The 12,875-nt window shown below is 44.0% G+C and overlaps 1 protein-coding gene across 1 annotated transcript in view; it reads left to right on the top strand.

The window, feature by feature from the left end:
- The window catches only part of Sgcd (sarcoglycan delta), a 913,825-nt gene that overhangs the window by 28,182 nt on the left and 872,768 nt on the right, over positions 1-12,875 (top strand). The window lies entirely within an intron of this gene.

Here is a 12,875-nt window from a genome sequence, read left to right on the forward strand (position 1 = left end):
TCCTGTGTTTAGCCCTTATTTCAATATTATAAGAGATGTCGATTTATGCATGTGTTTACAACACTATATTATTATTTGCAAACAGGATTTTGCTGATAATAGCCCACTTGACTCACTGTGTAGCCCAGGCTGGCTTTAAAATTATAATCTTCCTACCTTAGCCTACCTGAGTGCCAGCATTACAGGCATATATTAACATGCCCGACCTTTTTGTTGTTGTTACTTAAAAAATTTGTTTTTAGTTAGTCATGGGATTTGAACTCAGGGCCTGGACACTGTCCCTGAGCTATTTTACTCAAGGCTAGTGCTCTACCACTTTGAACTATGGCACCATTTAGAGTTTTCTAAATGGTGGTTTTCTAGTGGTTCATTAGAGATAATAGTCTATGGACTTTCCTGCCTGGGTTGGCTTTGAACCAGGATCCTTAGATCTCAGCCTCCTGAGTAGCTAGGATCACAGGGGTGAGCCTCTAGCACCCCGCTGCTGTTGTTACTTTTTGATCCTAATGCATAATGAGATGTCAGACATAGGGATACCTCTCAGTAATTATCTGGCTATGTATGGATCAACTATGTCAGGAGGAGAAAATTGGATGAAAAAGGATTTTGTGCCCTGAAGAGTCACATTGTCTATCCTGGAGGTTGGGAAGATTGGCATAGCTAGCAATGAAGGAGGGAGCATCTCAGGTGGCAGAAAGAGCTTGAACAATGGTGCAGGGGACAGGAAGTCCCATGCCTGAGGTGTGCTTGAGCAAGCTTGTCTCTCAGGGAAGTGTGAGGTGTCATTCTGAGAAGGTGGTTGTGGCTGAGGCTTGAAGAACTGAGCTGAGGAATTCCTTTAGATAATGAGGAGCTAATGAACACGAATTAGCAATGTGTGAAATGATCAGCATACTGTGATCTTATTCTCACATGCGCAGTGGGATGGACCTGAGGGGAGAGTAGCTGGCCAAGAGGCCAGGGTACTATCTTGGAGATGAGCAGGGGTGCAGGGAGGGGATAGGAAGTCTCCTACTGCCAAAGCGAAAAGAAGGGTAGGGATTGGAGGTGAGATTAGAAAGCCCACATCAGATGCTTAAGAGTTTTTCCAAAACGGGAAGAAGGTATTGTCCTCAGAGTAAATAGTAAATAGACACAGGTGTACTGGAGGCTTGGGGAAAAAAAATACGAGCCTTTGAAAGGGTTTGGAAGAACTACAATTGAAATTTGCAATTTAGGGTCAAGGGAAAGATTTCCACGTGGTTGGCGTTGCCAGACTAGAGAGTATCTAGTTGGGTCAGACAGCCAGCATGCACTGTAAGAAGATCCAGCCAGGCAGCCTTTATCTCTTTCCTATTCCAGGAGCCAAAGCAAGGAAAGGGAGTTGGTCCTTCTTTCATGAGTTTCTTGTGTGCCTAAGTCACAGGGAATGATAACTTGCAGATTTGCTCAAGAAAAATACCTTTGTACTTGGGTAACTATGAAAATTGAGCCATTTCATCATTTCTTCTTACAGTGAACATGGTACCTACGGGACCACCCATGTAATGATTTTGTGCTAATAAATGGGCAGAGCTAGTACAGGAACTGAGGACAGAAATGGAATGTGTGTTCTGAGAATTGGGCCGAATCTCTTGGTTCTTATAATTTTTTTCAGTGTCCTATTTAACCCCACATTCTCTAGGCAAGGTCTGAGTTCTGTATTCAGATTGCTTTGGCAGTCTTGAACATTGGAGGATGCTTTTGTAGTCAGTATCATCCAATGTGATGAAGTCAGTGGAAAGGGAAGTAGTGGTCAGGTCTTATATTCAAATGGAAAAATAGCAGAGCCACATCTTTTGTTTTGGCTTCTTGTTTTGAGTTTTGATTCTAAGAATTCTGGAATCAATAGCTTCTTGTGGTCACAATTGATTTATTTATTTTTTTAAACTTGGACTCTGTAATTATGACCTTCTTTGCAGCAGTCTGCTTTGCAGAATCTTTAAGAAATTGAACTTAGCTCATTACGTCCGCTGGTACTCAGGGACTGGCTGATTTTAGGTTACTAGGTCATCTCAAAGGAATATGACCAAATTTTATGTAATTTGTGTTCTCTATGTTGCAATGTTTTTCATAGTCCTGAAGCAACTTAGTCCCTTCATTTTTGTCAATTGTGGGGCTTGAACTCTGGGCCTGGGCCCTGTCTCTCAGCTCTTCAGCTCAAGGTGAGCACTCTACCACTTGAGCCACAGTGCCACTTCTGGTTTTCTAGTGGTTTATTGGAGATAAGAATCTTATGGACTTTCCTTACCCAGGCTGGCTTTGAACCGAAATCCTCAGATCTCAGCCTCCTGAGTAGCTAGGATTATAGGCGTGAGCCACCAGCACCTGGCAGTCCATTTTTTTTTTTTTTTAAATCACGTTAACCCTTCTGTTATAAGCAAAATTATTGAAAGGAAAAGGGGGAAAAATGACAAAGGGTAAGACTTTCTTCTAACTAGGGATGTTTGTTTTTAGGGATCTTATTTGGGAATCTCCATTATAACTCACATGGCACAGATAAGCTTTTAGAGTTAGAAAAAGAGGTTAGTGTTAGAAAATATAGTCTGGGGGCTGGGAAGGTAGCTCAGTGGTAGAGCGCTTGCCTTGCATGCTTGAGGACCTGGGTTCGATTCCTCAGCACCACATAAGCAAAAAGAAAAAAGCCGGAAGTGGCGCTGTGGCTCAAGTGGTAGAGCACTAGCCTTGAGCTGAAGAGCTGAGGGACAGCGCCCAGACCCAGAGTTCAGGCACCATGACCGGACCCCCCCCCCCCCCCCCCCCAAAAAAGAAGAAAATATAGTCTGGATGATCAAAGACCCCAAAGTGTTACTGCAACTCACCGATCCCAACTTGTTTTTGCCTTTTCCTCTGTCTTTCTCTTCCTCTCTCATTTCATACTCTCCCATATATGATTATTGTTTAGCTGGTGACATTTTACTTTTTTTTTAAGTTTAAATTTTATTGTAAAGGTGATGCACAGAGGGGTTACAGTTATCTAAGTAAAGTCATTAGTACATTTCTTTTTTTTTTTTTTTTTGGGTCCGGTGATAGGACTGAACTCTGGGCCTGGTCGCTGTCCCTCAGCTCTTTAGCTCAAGCTAGCGCTCTACCACTTGAGCCACAATGTCACTTCCGGCTTTTTTCTTTTTTCTTATGTGGTGCTGAGGAATCGAACCCAGGGCCTCAAGCATGCAAGGCAAGTGCTCTACCACTGAGCCACCTTCTCAGCCCAGTACATTTCTTTTTGAACAGTGTTACACCTTCCCTCATTTTCTCCCACTTTTCCCTCCTGGCCCCCTAGACCCCCAAGTTTTAAAGTTCATTTCCAACACAGTATCTAGTAAGTATTACAGTTGAATTGGTTTACCCTTTGTCCCACCATTTCTGTGATTCCCCTTCCCATCCCCAAATCAGATACACTTATATACAAGACAAAGGGTACAGAAATAAAAAACAATGACAACAAAGAATAAACCAAAGGAGAAAAAAGAAAGAAAAAAAAGAAGCAACTGTAAATAGTACAATTAGAAAAAAACACTCGTTTCCATTTGGAGTTCATTTTGACAAGCATCATTTTATATGCTCATGTGCACCTAGCTACTGAGTCGGCATGGTTTCTCTCATTGGTAATAACTAGAATATATCTCTAAATCTACAGGTTAATCCAGTGGATAGTAAAAGACAAATCATTACACTTGGACAGGATTACTTAAACAGCATTCTAAGCATTTGCACACAGAGAACAAAGTAGGATATTCTTCGGGTATTCTGAGGATATTACATTTGAATAATCCCAGATTACTTACCCTGCATGAAGGAGAAACTCTTCTGCTCCTCCCCTTCTGACCCATAGTATACCAACACACAGGGAAGGACCCTGATTGGCTCACTTGGGTGACATGACACTGTGTTGGGCCAATCAAGGATGGTATAAACCTAAAACCTTTAGCGAGGGAAGGAGATACTTTTTAAGAAGGATCACATAAGAAGACAAACAATAGCTTTTACCTGGTAGTAGTAGTAATAATAATAATAATAAAAAAAAAGAGCATCTTTTTTTTTTAATTAAGATTTTTTTTTTTTACCAGCTTCCTTCTACAGTCCCCTCTGTCCTAAGGCATTAGATAAAAGACAAAGGATTGACCGAATGGGATTAGTGGCAAGATGAGAATTGGAGGGAAAGACAATGTTCTCAAAGTTAGAAGTGCTATCTAAACCTGTCACTTTCCTCCATCTACCTTTCTCCCCTAGTCATTCACTCTGCCTTTTCAACAAAATTGACTAACTTCTCCTTATTGAAAGACAGACATGATTTTTTTCCTGTTATATTTGATTGTCATTCTCTTTCTTAAGGGAATACAGAAATGGAGCATGTATTGTCCCCAGGGCACAGAAATCACCCCGAGTGTCTACATAGAACACTGCAGGGTTGGTGTCTTGACTTCATGAATAGCAAGATGAGTTTTTTTTTTTTTTTTTGCCTTGACACTTCTCCCCCATTTACTTCTGTTGAAGCAAAGTCCGTGCTCATTCCTGTCTCTCCTGGTTACACGGGATGTAGGTGATGAAATGGAATAATCAGACAGGAATAGCTCAACACCCCCTGAGCCGGTGGAGGACATGGCCACCCAAGGCTGTGGGGTTTGAAGGCGCCGGGTAGGTTCTCTTTACAGCTCTTGATTCGGTGTTATTTCTGAGCCATCCCTTACTTCCCTCCTGCACCTGCAAGAGCTTAAGAGACAACAATTCCAATGTTTACAATGCAGCCTAAGCCGCCGCATATCGCCTGTCGATAAGACTTATTATAACCAGCATAAAAATGATTTAATTAGAGTTGGCTGTGTGTTTCTTGGGGGCAAAAGTTTACTAAGATCAGGATCTTGGGGTAGTAAGGTAGTAAGGGTGTGTGTATGTGTGTGTGGGGGTCATTCATGAGAGAGATGGCCACCGCTCCTTAGAACTGAAGTCTAGTAGTCTAAGACTTCCCCTTTCCCTTTTTTTTGTTCCTTTCCCCCCTCCTCCACTTCTGCTCAGACCAAGGCACAGCCTGAAGGCTTTCTCAGTTTATTCTGGGTTACTCTTCCGTGTCACTCAGTCTCTCCAGGAGTGAGTGACTTTGGTGCCACCATTAAACTTTCCAGACACATGCAAAGCACTGTAAATACTTTTCTTCTTTCTTTCATATCTTGGTGATGGCGCTTGTAACGTCACAGCGAAAGCCGTTGAGAACTGGCTCAGAGGCCTCTGTAAAGTCTTCTTTGATTGTATGGCCACAAGATGTATATATAGTCGATGCTTCTTATTGAGATGGTTAATGTTGTATGAAATTGCCGCGTGCAGTGCATTAGTGAACGCTGGGTCATTTCTGAGGGGGAATGCACAGTTGGGCTCTCATGAGCTTCTGATCACAGTATTTTTTTTTTTTTGCCCAATGAATAATGCAAAACCTTGTTTTGTGTGCTCTGGTGTCACAATGCCTTGTATACTAGATACTGTTGATTCCTTACCACTAAACCCCATAGTGGAGAAGCTACAACTCATGCCTGAACAAAGATTACCTAACGCACATTTCGTCTCTGTAACGCAATCACAGTCTTCATGAGTGCTGTGGAATGTGTGAAGGCCTTTCTGCACCATGCTGGGACTATTGTAAAGAGGGTCACTGCTGTAAAGTGAAGAAATGCCAACTCCCACCCCCCCCCCCAAGTGGTGCTAATTTAGATGGCCGAAATTTTACCAGTGTGAGAGCTGGAACAAGAAAGGAGAGTGAATTCTGACCCCAACTGGGGTCAGATTCCAAATGGCTGTTTTACCACTCAAAGCATATCTGTGAATGACCGTAAAAACACCATGGCTATTGATTTGAGGGCTACAAATAAATTTTAGTGAGTAGCAAAAAAAAAATCCCACATTGCATCCAGAATAATGAGCTTCAAGCATAAATCATAAAGAAGAGCTGAGAAGATCTTTTCCTCGCTCCCTCTCCCTCCTTCCTTCCTTCTCCTTCCTTTTCTTCCTCCCTCTCCCTGCTCCTTTCCTTCCCTCCCCCTCCATGTCTGTCTCTTTTTCTCTTCTCTCTGCTCTTCTCTCTCTGATATACTCTCTGTCTGTTTGTCTTTTATCTGTCCATCTCTAGCCAAGAAATCTCTAATTTTAGGAGACATTAAAATTCAAATGAAGCTGGGCACCAGTGGCTCATGCCTGTAATCCTATCTACTTAGGAGGCTGATACTCGGAGGATAGTGGTCTAAAACCAGCCTAGGCTGAAGTGGAGGTATGGCTCAAGTGGTAGAGGACCAGCCAGGAGCAAGAAAGCTGAGCAAATCTGTGAGGCTGTGAGTTCAAGCCCCAGTATGTGTCTATACACAGACGCACAAGAAAACCTCAAATGACTTAATCTCACTGGAGAGAGAGACAGAGAGACGGAGAGAGAGACAGAGAGAGAGAGACAGACAGAGAGACAGAGATGGGGAGAGAGACGGAGAGAGAGACGGAGAGAGAGAGACAGACAGAGAGAGAGACAGACAGGGAGAGAGACAGAGAGAGACGGAGAGAGAGAGAGAGAGAGAGACGGAGAGAGAGAGAGAGAGAGAGAGAGAGAGAGAGAGAGAGAGAGACAGACAGACAGACAGACAGACAGACAGACAGACAGACAGACAGACAGACAGACAGACAGACAGACAGGAGAGAGAAAGCCAAGTTCAAGGACCAGGCAGTGTGGTTCATAATTTCCCTTCCAGCTCTTGCCAGCTCTATGAACCTTCTTTAGCTTGTAAGATTGCACATTCTCTTCTGTAAAGTAGACTAATATCTCCTGTGTACATTTCCTGTGTACAATGTCAAAACATAACCCGAGTATTTAATACGCCCACATGGCCCAGCCAACGTGGCATTAGATGGCTGCAGGAAACAAACAGATCTTCTGATGCATCTGGCCTTTCGTTTGCTCACGGTGATTATTGTTACGTGGAGATGACGTTTACGCCTGCAGTGGGGGGTGGGGAGGAGGAGCTTAGGTTTTGGGGGTACGCTTCTGCACATGCTGAGGTTTTTGAGCCCTGGAGTTCAGCTGGCCCACGGTCATGGGTACATGTTGATGTGGTCAGCATCCAGAGCACTGGTTAATCCGGTAGAGATAAAGGTGAAATGTGATGGAGATTGTGAGGTGCTGGGTGCCACCAGGTGAGGTGCATTTCCTGTGCTCAGGGAGGAAGACTCCCAGCCCTCATGTCTGAAGCCCTGCCAGCGCTGGGCCGGCTCAGATGCATGCCGGGGCTGTCTGGTGAGATCCCTTTGTTCCTCCCACAGATCTGCTCCTGCCTCCACGGTCTGCCCCGGTCCCCAGGCTCAGGCAGGCCTTCCTCCCAGGGAGGAATGTTTTTGTACAAAAAGAAACAGCATCATTCTGTCCTGTCCTGTGGCATTTTCACCCTCTGCCAGGTGCTACCTGGCATGTGGCTTTGATTGACAAGATTACTAATCCACTGTAATCATATTTTCATAATTAGTCCCCATGAGGCCCTGGCTGGCTGCTCTTGCCCAGGTAAACTCCTGCCTGCTACAGACTTTCTACCAACTGTCACCTCCCCACGAGGGACCTGTCGGTCTAGCACCCATGGCTGTGACTAAGAATTGCTTTGGAATTCTTCCTGAGCTTCCTTTTTTTTTTTTTTTTTTTTAAAGCATTTGCTTGCTGCTAGAAATCCTTGCTTGATTAAAAGTTACCATTATTGACAAAAGATCGGGATGGCTCTGGGTTTTTCCCCTTTGTGATCATATTCTGTCTGCCTACTCGCTCCTCATCTACCGTTTCCTTCCTTTACCTCCTCCTGCAGCTCCCCCACACCTCCCCGTGGCAAGGGTGAGGGAAACTTCAAAGGCATTTCTGAATAAAAGAACACACGGTGAGACATTAATAATTTACCAGGCAAAGTTTGGGGAGGCACCGGGGCCTTTCCCTGTTTGTCTCGCTCTAGACGACGAGCCACACATTCAGAGGTGGTACTTCAACCACCTACACCATCCTTTTGGCCACTAAAGGCTGATGGAAGCCAAACCTCTGAGCTCAGGTTCTGGACTTGGTCAATAAGGAGTGAACATGTGACGGCTGGGCATTGAGCCCTGGTTATCAGCCAGATGCTGGGTCTCCATCTTGTTTAATCTTTGTCAAAGTCTTTTTCATTTTATTTTATTTTTTTGCCGGTCTTAGGGTTTGAACTCAGGGCCTAGGCGCTGTCCCTAAGCCTCTTTGTGCTCAAGGCTAGTGCTCTATTCCTTGAGCCACAGTGCCACTTCTGGCTTTTATGAGTAGTTTATTAGAGATAAGAGTTTCGAGGACTTTCCTACCTGGGCTGTCTTCCAACCATGATTCTCAGAACTTAGCCTCCTGAGTAGCTGGGATTATAGGGGTGAGCCACTGGTGCCTGGCTGTAACAGTCTTTCTATTCTGTTCATATGAGAGATGAGGAGCAAAGGTAGAGAAATAGTATAGAAGACTTGGCAAAGGTCCCTAGCCTAGAAGGTGGTAGATGTGGGATGTGTGAAGTCATGACTGTCATCTTGCGCTCCATGTTGGGTGTGAAGTTCAGACGCAAGGAATGGGTGAGAACAGTAGCAGCCGTTCTCACGGTCATTAGAAAAAACTTCATTGAGGAGGAAACCTTGGAGACAGAGAACCTGTTATACAGAAATTTGGGGACCCGCAGAAGATCACCAGAGACCACGATCAATGTAAGTAACAAAGAGCCGGTTTATTGCAAGCTCGAGGTTGGTCCTCCGCGCACATGGTAACTAACTGGTGACGCTAAGAGGCCCTGAGCATAGAATCAGCACAGTTTTTATAGTATTGAACCAACAACTTTAAGGAACTTTTACATAAGAAATTACATGATTGGTTAACATTTACATTTAAAGCAAGCTAAGCTGGGCAAATAATGATTGGTTGACCTTTACAGAAAAATGTCCTTGGTCCATAGCTTGACCGAAACCGGACCAACAGAATGCATGGCATGTCTCGCCCCCGGCTCTGAAGAACTGGTTGGTTAGAAACTCTTAGTCCTAGGTGGCTGGGCGGGGGGGTCAACACCACTTGGGGGCTAACACCTGCCTTGAGCAAACACCATCTATGGCTCCAAGATTGTGCATGGCTTTCTGTCATAAATTCCTAGCACTAGGGCTAAAGTGGATCATGAGTCAAGTCACAGAACTGAGATGGAGTGTTAAACAAAAAGGGAGTTGCTTAGGTTTCTTAAAACATTATATTTCTTCCCTAGGGCCTTACTGCCCCAGCCTCCAGGAAGGGCATTGCAGCTTTGGGGAATGATTCTGAGGACTTTGTGCCCTTGGTCAAGGCTGTAAAGCCTTTGAAGTCTTTTACTAAGCAACTCTAGGCTCCCAGGCTGACATTCCACTACTAACTAAAACCAGTCACAGTTAAAATCATACAAAAACCATAAAATCATCTAGCACAAAGCAATTCGTACAGAAGCAAAAATGGCTGTTAGGTGATGTCTTTATATATATATATATATGTTCTTCAAACCCAGGGGAACTTTCTAGTCCTTTTGGTACATAGAAGTATGGAAATGAGTTTTCTCAATGTCTCGGATAGGGACAAGGTAGGAAGAGCTAGAGGACTAGTATTTATAACACACAAGGAGCCGGATACATAGTGACTCACGCCTGTAATCCTAGCTACTCAAGAGGCTGAGATCTAAGGATCACAGTTCAAGACAGGTTCAGGCAGGAAAGTATGAGACTCTTGTCTCCAATTAACCACCTAAAAACCACAAGTGGAGCTGTGGCTCAAAGTGGTGTAGCACTAGCCTTGAGCAAAAGAGCTCAGGGACAGTGCTCAGGCCCAGAGTTTAAGCTCCAGAACTGGCAAAAAAAAAGCCCCCAAAAAACAAAAAAAAAGGAATGTGCTTACCACTTTCCCCTTGACCTCACCCCACCCCTTTTGAGTACTCAGTTCTTGGTCTGATAAATACTGGACCTCTGAGGGACAGTGCCATTCAGCAGGTAGTCAATTGCTGGATCGCCATCACTTTTTCCTCCACACAAGGGAACTACGAGGTCTCTCCCATTCACCTCGTCCCATTCACCATTTCCGCACTGGATTGCTCAAAAGTAGGGCAGAGCAGGTGGCAAAGTGGCAGCTTCTGTACTGAGGGGTTGCGCTGAAGGCCTTGCTAGGTGAGCTCTCTACCACCACCGACACGCCTCAGTCCTTTTGCTTTGTTGTCATTCTTTTAGACAGGGTATCTCTTTCACTTTAGCCTCAAGCCACGATCCTCATATTTTTGTCTCCCAAGTACCTGGGATTTCAGCATGTACCATCATACCTGCTCTGTCTTTTTTGCTTTACTGTTTTTTTTCTTTTAGCAGGAGGACCCAGATGGAGTGACAGATTGGGGTTTGATTTGGGTTTTCTCAAATGGTTCTTTTCTTTTTTTTTCCAATATGTTTTTTTTTAATTGTAAAAATACTGTACAGAGGGGTCGCAGTTACATGAGTAAGGTAATGAGTACCTTTCCTATCCAGCATTGTTGCTTCCTTCTTTGTTTTTCCCCTACCATCCCTTCCTTCCCACCTTCTCAACTACTCTCTCTCCCCTAAAAGCACAATGTTGGATGGATGCAGGTTGGTCCAGGAAATCCTGGAGTATCCAGGATTCTATTAATAGCGACAGAGCAGGCTAGATCAGAGGGGGATGAAAAGGACATCAAAATTTGATGAACTTAATTTGCTATGGACTGCTACTTCAAAGAAACACGCTCCCCCCCCGCCCCCTTTCAACTTTCAAATGCCTTTGGGAAAGTTGATGATCAAACTTCAGATCATTATTTTAAGCCATGGTATGAATAAACTCATCAAACTATCGTCTGCTCAGCAAAATGGCACAGATGATATGCACGTGTGCATGTGCGTGTGGGAGCGTGCCTGCATGGCGTGCACGTGTGTGTGTGTGTGTGTGTGTGTGTGTTGGGTTAGGAGATAGAAAAAAGGTTAACTCTGTGGAGTTTCAGAATTATCAGCCCAGCAGAGGTGAGGTGAGCTGAGGCAGGGTGGGCTGGCAAAATTAGATAAATGAGCACAGGTCACAATATTGCCTACTATGATCACGCATCATAGTGGTAGATGCTGAGTAAGACAATCATCGTGACAATGGAAAGGACATTGAAGTTAATCATATATTATTCGAGCTGCTTGGATCCAGCCAAGCCTGAAGCTACCTGTGAGCTTCTGAGTTGTGTGGAAGGTTGCCATTACTTTTTGTTGTTGTTGGTGGTGGTCAAGAAGCTTGAACCCAGGGCCTGTGTGCTACCCCTGAGCTTCTTTGTGCACCACTTCTGATTTTTGAGTGATTAATTGGAGGTAAGAGTCTCACAGGGACTTTTCTGCCCCAGTTGGCTTCCAACTGAGGTAGGATTACAGGCATGAGCCACAGGCCCGTGGCTTATCACCATCACTTTTTGATGATAAATCTAGCTTACAGTGGGCTTCTGTCATTGTTACCTGCAAGTTTCTTGACTAATACAGTGATGAGAAGTAATGTTTCCATTTTGAGTACAGACTGTTCCTGGAGCACCTCCTGTACTCATTCTATTTTAACTTTTGTACTATTTCTTCTGCTCAAAATATCTTACTTCTTTCAGAATTTTCCACCTCTAAACAGCCCAACTCTCACTTTTAATTTGTTGTACATTTCATTATCACCTCATTTGACAAGTGCTCCTTGCATCTCTGTCCTTCCACCTGGCTATAGTCCAAATTAGTACTCATGATGTTCAGTAATGAACTTGAACTTCTGCTGTAACATTGATAACATTCTGTCTCAAACTAACTCATGCTTATGCAATACTTGGAAGGTAATGGGTGTTTTCCTTCTGATAGGCATAAATTCTTCCATTCCTTAAAAACTTGATGTAGTAGGCACTGCTGTTTCTCTCTCCCCTTCTTTCCCTTTTCCTTTCCCTCTCCCTTTCCCTTCAACCGTGGTGGAGGATGGACTCAAGGCCTGGGCACTGACTCTGAGCTTTTCTGCTCAAGGCTAGTGCTCTACTACTTTGAGTCACAGCGCTACTTCCAGTTTTTAGGTGGTTAATGAGTCTCACAGACTTACCTGCCCAGGCTAGCTTTGAACTGTGATCTTCAGATCTTAATCTCCTGAGTAGCTAGGATTACAAGAGTAAGCCACTAGTGTCTGGCTGTTGTTTCTATTTTGTACCCACCCCTCCCACCCCCCCAAAAAAAAAACTTCAAAAAAAGAAAACCACTCCAGAATAATTGAGTAGTTTTTCTAAGAGAACACAATGGGTAGTTGGTGGGGTTTGAAACTCAGGTGATCTGGTGCTGGAGCTCATACCGCTCATATTTGTTGTGGTTTGAAGATGTGGTTTATATCCTCTTCTAAACCATATTGTGTCTTGTGGAAAGCCTAGCATTAAATTGAAGACCATCCCTTGCATGTGCCCGGTACCACACAGCACATCATCTGGGTATAAACTTTGTTCCTATGTTTTCCCTTATGCTTCTTATTTTCTTTTGTTTTTTGGTTTTTGCTGGTCCTAGGGCTTGAACTCAGGCCTGGATGTTGTCCCTGAGCTTCTCTGTGCTCAAGGCTAGTGCTCTACCACTTGAACCACTAGTGCCACTTCCAGCTTTTTCTGAGTAGTTTATTGGAGATAAGAGTCTCACAGCCTTTTCTTCCTGGACTGGCTTTGAACCATGATCATCAGATTTCAGCCTCATGGGTAGCTAGGATTACAAGGTGTGAGTCACCATAGCCTGGTACCATATGCTTCTTGTTTTTATTTCTTGTCTTTTCTGACTTCTTCCAACTTGTTCTGCTTCATTTCCTTATTTGTAAGCAT

Source organism: Dipodomys merriami, unplaced genomic scaffold (assembly GCF_024711535.1).
Source record: "Dipodomys merriami isolate MVZ:Mamm:240054 unplaced genomic scaffold, mDipMer1.0.p SCAF_44, whole genome shotgun sequence".
Classification (NCBI taxonomy): Eukaryota; Metazoa; Chordata; class Mammalia; order Rodentia; family Heteromyidae; genus Dipodomys; species Dipodomys merriami.